The 13,679-nt window shown below is 34.8% G+C and overlaps 1 long non-coding RNA gene across 5 annotated transcripts in view; it reads right to left on the minus strand.

Annotated features, from left to right (window-relative positions):
* The window catches only part of LOC106869933 (uncharacterized), a 32,726-nt gene extending 23,228 nt beyond the window's left edge, over positions 1–9,498 (minus strand). Inside the window, exons 1-2 of one of the 5 annotated variants that reach the window (XR_016243483.1) lie at positions 9,325–9,498; positions 8,475–8,645 (exon numbers count right to left, since the gene is read on the minus strand). This is a non-coding gene — a long non-coding RNA (uncharacterized LOC106869933). Of the gene's footprint in view, positions 1–8,474; positions 8,646–9,320 lie in introns of all 5 variants that reach the window. The other 4 variants (XR_016243482.1, XR_001409466.3, XR_001409467.3 and 1 more) reach the window with 4 other exon arrangements.
* Positions 9,499–13,679: the final 4,181 nt, after the last annotated feature.

Here is a 13,679-nt window from a genome sequence, read left to right on the forward strand (position 1 = left end):
TCGTTAAATGGATTGCATTGATCGTCTGCTTATTCCCCTTTGATGAGCAATTTGCTGAATTGTTACACAGTGGTCTTCCATGACTATTCAACGAAACCTCTCAATCGTCTCTTTCTCTCGGCTTGTGAATGTCCTGCCTGAGCGTGCCTTGCTCCTCACTGAGGTGCGGCCATGTTTAAAGCAGCTATGCCACTACTTGATCTGCGTTTTGTCCTTGGCATCTTTGCCAAAGGCCTGCTGAATAATCTGGAAGATTTGAGTATCACCAAGCTTTTGGTAAAACCTGATGCAATATCTCAGTTCGCTGCGTACCAATGCCTATATATATCTATAAATATATGTATGTACGTATGTATGTATGTACGCATGTATGTATGTACGTATGTATGTATGTATGTATGTATATACAGAGAGAAAGAAAGAGGGAGTCATATAAACACACATAGATACATAAATATTAACATATATATCAGTAATATATATTCTTCTAACACATTTACAAATGTCAGATGTGTCGAAGTTTAAATACATACATATGTATGTTTGTATGTATATATATATATATATATATATATATATATATATATATATATATATATATATATAGTTTAGATATATACATATATACGAAGTTTAAATATATACATATGTATATGTGTGAATGCACAGATATGTGTATACATATACATATATGTGTATATATGTGTACATTTGTATGTTTGTATGTATGTATCTATATATATATATATATATATATATATATATATATATATATATATATATATATATATATATATATGTGTGTGTGTGTGTGTGTGTGTGTGTGTGTGTGTTGGTATGTATATATTTATGGTGTAACATCAAACATGCAAATTTATTCAGGAAGAATCCTTAGAGATATTAATCTGTTTCCCAACCAAAAGCTGATTTTGAAAGGAGAATGAATTTGCTGTGCAAAGAACGATGAAAATTCTATTAGAGACAACTAATTCGCGCAAAGGTTATTTGGAAACCATTTCACTCTTAAACATAAATTTAAATCGGAATCAAGTGATTTAGTTATATATTATGGTCCAAAGTTCTTAACATTAATGAAGTTGTGTGAAGTAGATTGTCATAAATCACCAGTGATAACCGACACCAAACAAATATTAATGATTGCACTTATAATCGAAATATATGTCCATTTCTATTCACATCTATACAGCATTGTATACATCAAATACATACATACACACATACATACACACACATATATATATGTATATATATATGTGTGTATATATCTATGTACACATACACTCACACACACGGTTTAAACTACATTGGTAGTAGGGTCATCGTTCAGGAATTCAAGGTTGTATAGAGAGTGTACCACACCTTAGCCACAATTGTAAGCAGTTTTACTCTGATCCGGACGAATACCATCTATTACGAACCCCAGCTACATAGTATGTCAAGGACGATCTTCCCGAAGAAGGTCGCTCAAGGACACCCGCAATGGACCTGGGGCAGATGAGACCCTTCAGATTTTTAGCAGTTCAACTACAAGAAGGTAACCCCATACTAAACTTACATTCTGATATCTAATCAGCTTGTGGCATTTGTTGACCACACCAATGTAAGTTCGAAGGGCGAAAGTGTGGGACTGGCTCTGTGTAAACCAGACCCATTATAATAATAAACCCTTGTGGTCTTGAGAAGTAATTTATTGAACATTTAAGAAAGTTAAGGGAGTATGCCCCTACAGAACATGCGGAAAACAGGACACTTACGCAGGTATATATGCTTACTGCTACCGTATTTATTTGGTATTTCCTTTGCATTGAATCTGTCAGTAGAAAGGCGATTAGTCTATTTGGGGCTAGGCACTTCCTTCTAGAAACATCTCAGGTACAGCAGAGGTGGTTAAGTTAGTGCTTCTGCCATACCGTCCCCTAACGACTAAAATGGCAAACTATACATACATACATATATGCATACGCACACACGTATTTATGAATATATATATATATATATATATATATATATACATATATATATATATTATTTATTTATTTATGGGTTTCAGCCAAGTGGCTGTGGTCATACTGGAGCACCACCGTGTATATATACATATATATATATATATATATTCATTTCGGTAGTGATAACCATTTCATATACATATATTCATTTCACCAATGATAACCATTTCAGTATGAAGAGATCGTCTTTTTAAAACGATGGAAACCGGTAGCTTCTTCATTAAAGATATATATAATGTCTTACTTTCAGCTATTTTCTTCTCTTCATTTTTTTTTCAATATAAATGTACTCGTGTGAAACCCCTTGATCTGTTATGTATGTACACATGTATGTATGCATGAATTCATGCATGTATGTATGCATCCATGCTTGAATGTATGTATGTGTAGATGTATGTATCTAAGTGTGTTTGTGTCTTTGTGTGTATATATATATATATTCACACACATACACACTCATACACACATCTCACTCAAAACACAATTGTGCATGTATGCATGTATGTGTGTATTTAACTTCAGAAAGATTATTTCGAATAATCCTCCAAGATTTCATTTCCATGCAGTGAGATCAAAGATCAGCAATTTGGTAATGGTCAGTGTCTGTTCCGTTTATTGAATAGTGGAGCAATTTGCCAATCCACACATTATTGGAAGTGCGTGACCTTATGGTGTCCTACTGTAAAGCCATTTGTGTGATTAGCACTGAGCCAATCACCCTCTCCCACACCGTCGGCGGACCTAAACCGATATGATTAAAATTACATTACAATCATAAGAATTTATTGAGTAAATGACAGATAAGTAGATATAAAGATTTCAAGTTCAATTTTCAATAATTAAATCTAATTTTACTCTTCATTTTCCTTTATTAATGTAGTCTATTGAATGTGCAAGCAGACAATGGGGCGTTGGACAAATACTTTGTGAAATAATTTGTGCGTTATACGTTCATATCATGTTATGGTTGTGTTTTTTTCCTCTCATCTTCTAGGTGGCGTAATACCAGTAATGTATTGAGATTCGGTTCGAATAATTTTATCCGTAACTTACATATTTATAAGATTGTGACAAAGAAATATACTATAGTCGGCATTTCGTTGTTTTTGTTATTCTTATATGTATTAAAGCATTATGATGGCAGAATCGTTAGCGCGTCAGACAAACTGCTTAGAGGCATTTCTTCCGGCTCTTTACGTTCTGAGTAGTTCAAATTTCGTCGAAGTCGACTTTGCCTTTCGTCCTTACGCGATCGATAAAATTGCACCTGTTAAACTCTGGAGTTAGTGTAGCCAGTTAATACCCTCCCCTTTAAAATTGCTGGCCTTTTGCCAACATTCAAAACCATTATTATTAATAGTGAAATGCGGTGAACTGGAAGAATCGTCAAAGTGTCGGAAAACAGATCGATGTGTCTTTCAAAGCTTTACCTTCTTGGTTCAATTCTCGCCAAGGTCAATTTTGTTTTTATTTCTTTAAGGGTCGATAACATAAATCAGCAGTCTAGTCCTGAGGGCATCGACGAAACTGCTCCTGGTTCAATGATACAAACTTTTTTCTTGAAAAGGAAGGAACCTAAATGAAAGCTTTCCATCAAAATTTCTTGTCAGTTTATATTCTAAGTACTTTGATAACGACAAAGTTATTTTTCTAAATTCTTCATTATTTTCAAAATTAATTAAAACAAAAGAAGCGTATTTCATCAGAAATGTAATAACAAAAAAGTCAAGCTGATCTCCTCAAACAAAATCATTATAATATCTCAGTTTTGAGGGCCACAAGGATAATTATTAATATTTTGCCAATAAATTTATGCAGTATTGGGTTGATCTCTTTACCAGGGGTTGATCTCTTTATCTCACAACATACTACTTGATCAATGGCATCTCTCATCCTGGGTTTGCAGTCTTCAGCTATTATCAGCAGAATGTGAACATGAGTGAGGCCTCATTTCTGCCATTCACTGGTAGTAGAGTGAGCAACCACTTTACCGAGTATATTATGTTTGAGTAAGCCATCAATGAGACTGTCATATTTTAGCTTGAAATCTCTTGCAAAAATATCTGGACGGTCTCTAGGTACCTGACCAGGATCCAGACGGTATTTTTAAAATTTCATCCCAGTTAGGTTTTGTTGTAATTGTAATGCAATAAGTAGGATTTTCCCATGTATCGAACCACAGTCTTTGAATTCTGGAACCACTCATTGTAAAAGCGAAGAGAACCATAGATTGAAGGAGGTAGAACAACTCGTCTGCCTGCATTAATTGCATCATTTTTTACTTACTGCATCATTTAGTAAGTTCTCCATTTTAGCCTGAGCATATACAGCACATTGTTGCATTAGTCGCCTGCTTTTCATCACAGTGTTGCAGTCACCTTTCCTCACTTGAAAACGATAACAACAGAAGTCAATGTTAGAAGATTTACGATTGTCTCTCCTTTTCAAACCTGCCTGAAATCCATCCTCCCCTCAGGGAAATAGCAGTACATAATGCAGAGGATCATATGATTGATGCAACTGATGGATTCTTTGTAGACTACCACCTCTTTTGTGAACAATAACATCCAAGGGGCCAACACTTATCCCCTGGATGAATAGCAGCAATATTTGAGTCCTTTGGAAGATTGTAAGTTCGACAATGTGAATTAAAGGGTTTGTTATTCTTGTCATTGTGTACAAGAATATCGAAATCCTTTAACGCTACAGTTTCAATGGCTGCTCTAAAACTACGTATGTGTGTATTGTGTTGGTGCAAATCATTCTGTATTGCTTTCAGCATCTCACTGTTTAAATTTCTATGCCACAGACGATTCTCAATTTTGTTATCTGTATCATAGAAGTAGAAGTAAGATAGAGATTTCAATTCAGCAGCCCATCTGTAAGCTTTGCAGTATGAACAAACATTGTCAAAGAGACTCCCTGCATTTATGTGGCTTTACAATAGACAGGACAGCCTGTTCTTGAAAATACTGCCGTTCATTGCTAATGCTTTACAAGAATTCTTCCTAGTTTGAAAATTTTTTCGTCTCTACTCCTGCTGTAAATATTGGGTTTCGTCTTTCAGTACCCTGTTTGTTGGCACTGCTGTTTCTGTTTGTATCTCACTGAAGTTTGGAAGGCTGTCGGGTACTTATTTAATCGAGACCTAAACGATGACAGGTAAAGTCGACCTCGGCAGAATTTGATCTCAAAACGCAAAAATCCGAAAGAAATGCTGTTCAACATTTTGTCCGGTGTGCTCATGATTCATTCAGCTCGCGGCCTTTATCCCTTACGTAAATGAGTTAGCATTTCAGTTGATCGAACTTCTGTAATACTCATTCCTCGAAACTGACGGAGATCCGCTTATTCATTTTACTATATTTTTAATATCAATCAAAGAGAAAGTAAAGGGCAGGGATAGGAATGAATTGTGTTTATATCTAAAAGTAATACTGTAGCAGGCTGATCAATAGGAGTATGTTTGTTATGTTGGGAGAAAAGAATAGAGTTGAAAATTGGTGATCTAGCTCTAGCTATGAGAATTAAGGAACTTAATTAATTTCTGTGGAAATAATAATGGGGTTGGGCGGACGTTACTTGTATTTTGTTTAATTCTAAGATGTTTGTTGAAGGGAGATTTAGTGTTTTTTCTTTAATTAAAATGCTAAAATCATTACTATTACGGTTATTTAATCACGGTGAACTTAGATGAAATTAATAAATATTGAATAAATATGATTAAAAAATTTTAAAGTTTGGTCGGACTTTTAACGTATAGAATTGTTTGAGGGAGAAGGAAAGAGGGTTTGATTGTTAACAATGAGGACATAGCTGAATAGACGTATGTCTATATTTGTATGTGTGTATGTGTTTCAGCGCGTGTGCGACAGCACGTGTTTGTGTACGTGTGTATATGTGTTAGGAAGTTCATGAGTGTGTGTGTGTATGTGTGTGTATGTATGTGTGTGTGAGTGAGTATGTGTTGTAGTTATGAAGGTGGTTAAAGCCAGGTGAAAGTCATATTTGGGAAGGAATTGTGTTTAAGTCTTCTTGGAATAACTACATTAATCTCTCGCCACATCGCGGTTCACCTATCGCGGTTCACCTATCGCGGTTCACCTATCGCGGTTTATTATATAAGCTTACGTCGATTCTTCCGTGATGTTTTGCATTTATAATAAAAATATATACAAATTATAAAAATAATACAAGAAAATATACAATACAGCACTGTTTCTCTTTCACGGATTTTCACCTCTCGCGGGGTACTTTGGAACGTGACACCCTCCATAGTCTAGGGACTACTGTATAGCATTCTGTTTAGTAAAGTAATGTTGTTTAGAGGAAAATAATGAGGATAGAACTACGAGTTTGTGGTTAACATCACTAGTAAATTAATTGAGTTTAGAATAATTATACGAAATAACATGAAATTAATAATGGAGTGTGCGGACACGTGTGATTTGTGTAGTTGTAAGGTTTCAGAGGGTGGATCATTTGAAGTCTCATATTAAAAGGCAATGGTAGTTAATTACGCCCAAATTAGATTGGATTAATAAATTCAAGAGAACAAAGATATAAATTGTTAGTTTAAGCTTGTGATCAGTTCGTTATTAAAGTTGCATGATCCACAATACTATATAAAGGTAAAACGTGGACATTAACAAACGTATTATCAAACAAATTAAGAGCATTTAAGACGTGGGCGTATAGAAGACTTTTGTGAATATCATAGCAGAATAGAATACAATAGAACAGAACAGAATAGAATAGAATAGAATAGAATAGAAAAACAATGATTGGAATATTAAAGATGGTAAAAAAAAATAAAAAAAGAAATGACTAAGAAAATTTGTATAAGACATCATCAAAGATGGAAGACTGAAATATTTTAGATAATAATTAGATGAAGAATTACAGAGACGGTTAATAGATAGGAAAAAATAAATAGCAAAAATAGCAAAATATGAAGAAATGAAACCAATTATTATGTGGATAGATAACATCAATGATAGGACAGATTTTAAGCAAACACAATGAATGAGAGTATAAAGACAATAGGAGAACAGGAATGGGAAAAATATATAGTATTCAACCTGCTAAGAGGACGCGAAACCTGATGATGATGGTAGTGATGGTGATGATGATGATGATGATGATGATGATGACGACAACGATGATGGTAGTGGTGGTGATTGATGGTGGTGTTGATTGATGGTGGTGTTGATTGATGGTGGTGTTGATTGATGGTGATGTTGATTGATGGTGGCGTTGATTGATGGTGGTGTTGATCGATGATGGTGGTGACGATTGAATACGGTGATGGTGATTGATGATGGTGGTGGTGATGGTGGTTGATGGTGGTGGTAGTGATGACGATGATGATGACGATAATGATGATGATGACGATGACGAAAACGACGGCAACGACGACGACGACGATGATGATGGTGATGATAGTTGTAGTGGTGGTGCTGCGGGTCGTCAAATCCTTAAGATGTTGCTTGACGAAAAAAGAAAGAAAGAAAGGTAGGAAGAAATAATTCAGTGAAGGGTTCCCATTAATAGATATGAGTAAGGTCCTATATCTATTTACTTCACATTAGCACAATATACCTTTGAAAAAAGTTATCTATACACAGCTAGCTATTAATTATCTGCAGCTGTAATTAATTCCAGTTGAAAGATGAGCAGAGTTAAGAGGTAATTTTGTTAGTGTCACACTGAGGGGTCTCCGCCGTGGGCTGGAAATATATATAATAGTGCCTTGATTGCGAACAATATTAGATACTTAATAACGTTTTATTGTGCGTTAATATTTAATTTAAAACGAGGCCGGATTTGTTTACGAAAGATATTAGTTAATTAACGCAATCCTCTTAGGTGAAAAACAAAACGAAACGTAAACAATGTGCCGCGGCTGACCCTTGGTGTCTAATGGCTCAAGAGGAAAAAATATTTTTCAAACTAGTGTATCAAATATTCGTTCACTCAGGGTTTACCCTGCACGGTAACGACTTTGGTCTATTTAGATCAATGGTTCTCAACCAGGATCTATATGATTCCCTGGTGGTCCATATAAGGCTTTCGGGGTCCACGCAAACAAAATAAGGAATTGGGGATCCACAGTGGCATTTTAAGGGTTCATGAAAAATTTTGCTTCAGATGTATTTACTGTAGTAAGAAACAGCTAAATTTAAAGTTTCCAGCCCCTGAAACGGTCTCTCATTGAGTTCTGTTGCAAGCTTATACAAGTGAATGGGTGAAAAACGAAACGGGAATTTTGAAAGCAGCGTCTATTGGACTAGTTTTTAAACATTGGATGGCTATGGGGGTCCACCAGAAGGAAATAGGAATCAAAGGGGTCCATAGATAAAAAATGGTCGAGAACCAGTGATTTAGATAAACTCAAAACAATCTTAATTCTAATATAGCTTAACCTCCTAAATATTGAAACCTTACCGTCACACTCGCGTGGCTTAGTGGTTAGAGTGTTGAACTCTTGATCGTGAGATAGTAGTTTCGATTCTTGGAGCGGGCGATGCATTGTGCTCTTAAGCAAAACACTTCATGTCACGTTGCTCCAGTTCACTCAGATGGCAAACGTGTGTCATCCTACGACGGAACGGCGTCCTATCCAGTTGATATAAATATTAACATCCTGTGTTTATTTTGACATAATTTCTATTGGTTCGTTTGTATACTTATAAGAATATGATACAATGCATACAAGTTCTCAAAACAAAATCATACATCCACTATTCAGTAAACAATTTCGCACACAAGTGCGCACATAGACAGGGAAACATGTAAATTCGCATTAACACACACACATACCAGGAGAAAAAAAAAATTCCGTTTGCGATAGCAAATGTACCGTTGAGTGGAAACGACGCTTCATTTAATTTGGTAAATTGATGATTTTACAGAATGTTCTGTAAGAGATTCCCATTGGCAACTTCGTTAAGTAGTTTGAAAATTTCATATCTATATACGTACACACATGCGAACGCGCTCATATACGCACATGAACAAACATGCACACAGATATAATAGCACCATGCATACACACACACACACACACACACACACACACACATATATATATATAGGGTGAGAGAGTTGGTATGTGAAAGTACGTGGTTGAATGTATAAAAAACAAAACAGAATGAAGAAACTTCGGAAAACTTGTATTATATACATACATATATAAATAATACATACATACATACATACATACATACATACATATATATATAACTGTTGATTCACCAGAAGCAATACATTAATAAATAAAAGACTCAGTACAAACGCAGAGTATTCTTTAAAAGATGGTAAGTGAGAAACTCCGATCACCACTAATTAGAGCTCCTTGTTTCCGATCATCAGCTGATACACCTAACCTTCCTTTCTTTCGAATTGTCCACTGTTTGAATATTTTTGAAGAAACGAAATGAAAATCTGAAGGAAACGCTCATCTCTATCGTCATTTGAACTGCACGTGCTAAAACGTTCGAAGTAACGAAGCTAAAGGACGCAGTGTAAAGCCACTTGTTTATGGTACACCGATGGCCACAGACAATAGGATATGATGGAATATATCTTGATTAATAAATGCTTTTCATATGTAATATGTATGAACTATTAAACTATTCAATCTTGAAATACAAAATAAGACCCCAAAACTTCTGACTCAACCTGGTATACATACATACATACATACATACACACACACACGCACACACACACACACACACACACACACACACACATGTATATATATATATGGATCAAAACAGCTTGATTCAAATATGCTGGTAGCCTTGAGTTTCAAGCGTGATGCTAGTCGTCAGCCATTTTGAATTTGGATGACTAGTATCACGTTTAACATTCAAGAGTGCCAACGAATTTGAATCAAACTGTTTTGATCCATACATGTAACTTTCAATAAATTGGTTAAGTGCTCTGTTTTTCGTTTGCCCACTCACTCGTACACACACACATACACACACACACACACACACACACACACACACACACACACACACACACACACACACACACACACACACACACACACACACACACACACACACACAAATGCAGATATAATTGGTAACTGTAATATATATATTTCAAATTTCGGAGTTTTAAGAATGACCAGAATGATTGTCTATTCAAGTCTATAGAATATATGAAATGATACTCAGGATTAAACAAGTAAACCACTTAAATTTCGTAATACAAAATATACGGACATCGTGTAGGTAGCTTTCTAGAAACATGGTCTTATCTAGTTTCGCAAGACGTCATAACGCAATCAATTTGGGAACGTTTCGCTTTCCACTAAAACAAATTCTGCAATTACACTTTAGCTTCTGCTTGTCAATCTCATAATGCAATTATACGCTACTTTAACTTTTCACTCTTTCGTTATATGTTCATCTGTAATTCTTAGTTTATGAACCTTTCCAGGCACGTTTGGGAATTTTCCATTTGAGTTGTTCCTCTCGAAAAATGTCCGGTTTTAGTGGTATTTGGATTTTAGAGTTTCGTATAAAAGATTAAACTCATACATACATACATACATACATGCATACATACATACATAATAATAGAAGTTGAAAATGCACTGAGAAGAGTTAAAATATTTTTTGTTATTATATTTAAAGATTTAACCGGTTTCTCAATTTACACCGATTTTCAAAAATTTGAAATAGGGAGACGTGGATTATGTCCCAGCTGTCTTGCTTCTCATTAGTGTTTGAAGCTGGCCCTATTTTCATAGGGAGTTCATTTCTCGAATTAGTATATGTTTTTATAGGATTTGATTGGTAGAAGATAGTCACATGACTGGTCTTAGAAATGTTTGTTGGTTGCCCGCCACGTCCCTGTATTAATAGCTCAAACAAAGCTTGCTCTAAGAAGTAGACTGATCATTCACCGACAACAAATACGAGAGCCCTGTACTACACAGGTTCCAATGAGTGGACACATAGACATATGTGCAAAAAATAAGTCCCCCGACTTCCAGGTCTTCCCACTCAGCCTATGTTCAGCGAATACCATAGATAAAGCACGAACAAACAAAGAAAATGCTTTCATACAAATGTACAAACCAAGACTTAACAAACTCTTACACAGTACATACGCAAATAACTATTCACACAAAATTCATTCTGCCATTTAACACGAGGAACCTACACAGCTAATAACCTAAACTTTAGCCACTGGACTACATACAAACGACTCCTGTCCCCTCTCTCGCCAGACAGATTAAATTTGGAGTGCCTTGATTGTAACTAAACATGTTTATTCTACCGTGTCCGCATTCTTTTTAGACTCAAAATATACTCTCACGTAACACTAACGCACGGACGTAGCGGGAAGCATACATAAGGTTCAAAACTGAATCACGTGTTCATGATCTACAAATACTAGACAGAAAACATTCAGAGCATTGATTGTTTGGACATGTTAAATCTTTAAATATAATAATAAAAGATATTTTATGTACATTATTTTCATTATTTACATTCGATAGATATTTGTCCACATCAATCTCTGTATTGATCTAACTATTTACGCATACCAGGAGCAACTTCACGAACGATCTGTGCACATCGATAACAGGTTCGTTTGTTGTCGAAGCCAATACAAGAAAGGTAAGCCCTAGCAGCAGCGTCAACAAGAACAACCTGCAGCAGGTTCGATGTTGCTACGTCAAGGCTCTTTCTCAATTAAATATGAAGTAATATATATATTTTAGAATTAATTTGCGAATGCAAGAAAAAGTAGCAAAAGACAAAAAAATTGCATATGGTATCAAGTAAAACACCTATCACTTGTTCAGATGCGCTTGTGAATACACAACTCTGATTTTGTAATTTTCTTTCTAAGATAACTCATTTAAAATATTTATATGATTTTCATAGTCTATTTATATGAGTTTAATAGTCTTGCAATAGTCTACGATCATATCGATTTTCTTCGCAGTTAATTTATAAACTACGTTTTCTACTAATACAAAGGTGTGCTAATGGAGAAATGTTTATGCAATCATTCTGATCTCTAGAAAAAACAGCTAAGTCTCGCTTAGATCACACCATATTATCATAATAGAAAGAAAGCATACATTTACTAACATAGCTGTAGATACACCACTGTTCATGAAATAAGCGATGTGTGGGTGTCTCGGCCGGAATTCCTTTGAAGATAAGGCAGTTCAATCAGGTATAACCAGAGTTATACAACAACGACATTAAATGCTACAACAAGAACAACAACTACATGAAAAACAACCACAACACGATATGTCATATTCCTCTGATGTTTACGACAAAAACTAACCCTTAAATATATAAAGAAATATGGATCTAGAATTAAATCTCAGATGAATCGTACTATTATCCACTAATTAGTTGTTGGAAATAGTTATTATCCACTAATTAGATGTTAGACATGACTATTATCCGCTAATTGGTATCTGAAGCACGTTGTTTATGTAAACATCAAAAGGCATGTAAATGACTTTTGAGTTTATTATCTTATTTTAAAAGCTGGTAAAAATTTAGATAATAGGATGTTCAATGATCAATGCTATCGTTATGATGACAATGTTACATTAAAGATCTTCAGTGGAAAGTGTTGCATGGATAATTTCAAGATTAACGACAGAAACAAACAAAAGAAAATATGCTTTCAAAACCCACCAACCGGGACTAAACTTTACAAAACAGTCTAAGTGGGTAGGTTCAACCTGATAGAAATATCATCTAAACCTCTTTTAATCATACCCCCAAAATTTTCAAATCGGATAAATATATTAGATTGTGTAGTTTGTAAATATCTTTAAAGAGATTGGATGTTCACAACTGGAATGACCTTAATAATTTATCTGATCATTCAGGGCTGGCCTAGGGCTAAATAAACCACAATTAAAACCAATATTTAGGCAAGTCGAATATAGAACCTAGCTTTTCTTGTTTGGAAGAGTACCAAAATTTCAATAAACTTCACCTTATCGAATTACAAAAGAAGAGATTGGATAGCGTAGCCTGGAGTGCAGTTCCCCCCCCCCCAAATTAAGCGAATATCTGTGATCATCACGAGTTGAATGTCTTTGATCAGGCTTAACTTAAAGCTAAACAGCGACAACCTTTACTTAATATGATAGAGTTTGTGTTGTCAATGTAATCAGTAGAAAGAGTGACTGAAACGTGAATATCCATTAGGATATCGAAACAGCTCATCAATTTCATTTGATCCAGTGATTCTACAATGAACACTTGTGAATACTTGTGAATAATATTGGTTAGAGAAACATCATAGATAACAAACTGAATTGACAAAAGCAAAAACAAAGAAAAAAAAAACAAACAAAAAATACACGAATTCGTTGATGCTGAATTATTCAGTAGCTTTGAAATGTATCGAATATGTTATGTAAGATACAGAGCAGTTTGAAAAGACACGTATTCTCAATATTATGTAGACCTCAGTTTTTGAGGTTGGGTTAGAAAAAAATAGTAAAATTTTACTTATTTTTGTGAAATGAACATCAAATTGGAATCACTTTGTCTACAGCTGCATTTCTACAGAGTTTAATTAAACGGATGAACGTAAGAGGACGAAATTAAACAACGTAGAAAATCAAGAAGTCAGAAG

This window comes from Octopus bimaculoides, chromosome 10 (genome assembly GCF_046866305.1).
Source record: "Octopus bimaculoides isolate indiv1 chromosome 10, ASM4686630v1, whole genome shotgun sequence".
Taxonomy (NCBI): domain Eukaryota; kingdom Metazoa; phylum Mollusca; class Cephalopoda; order Octopoda; family Octopodidae; genus Octopus; species Octopus bimaculoides.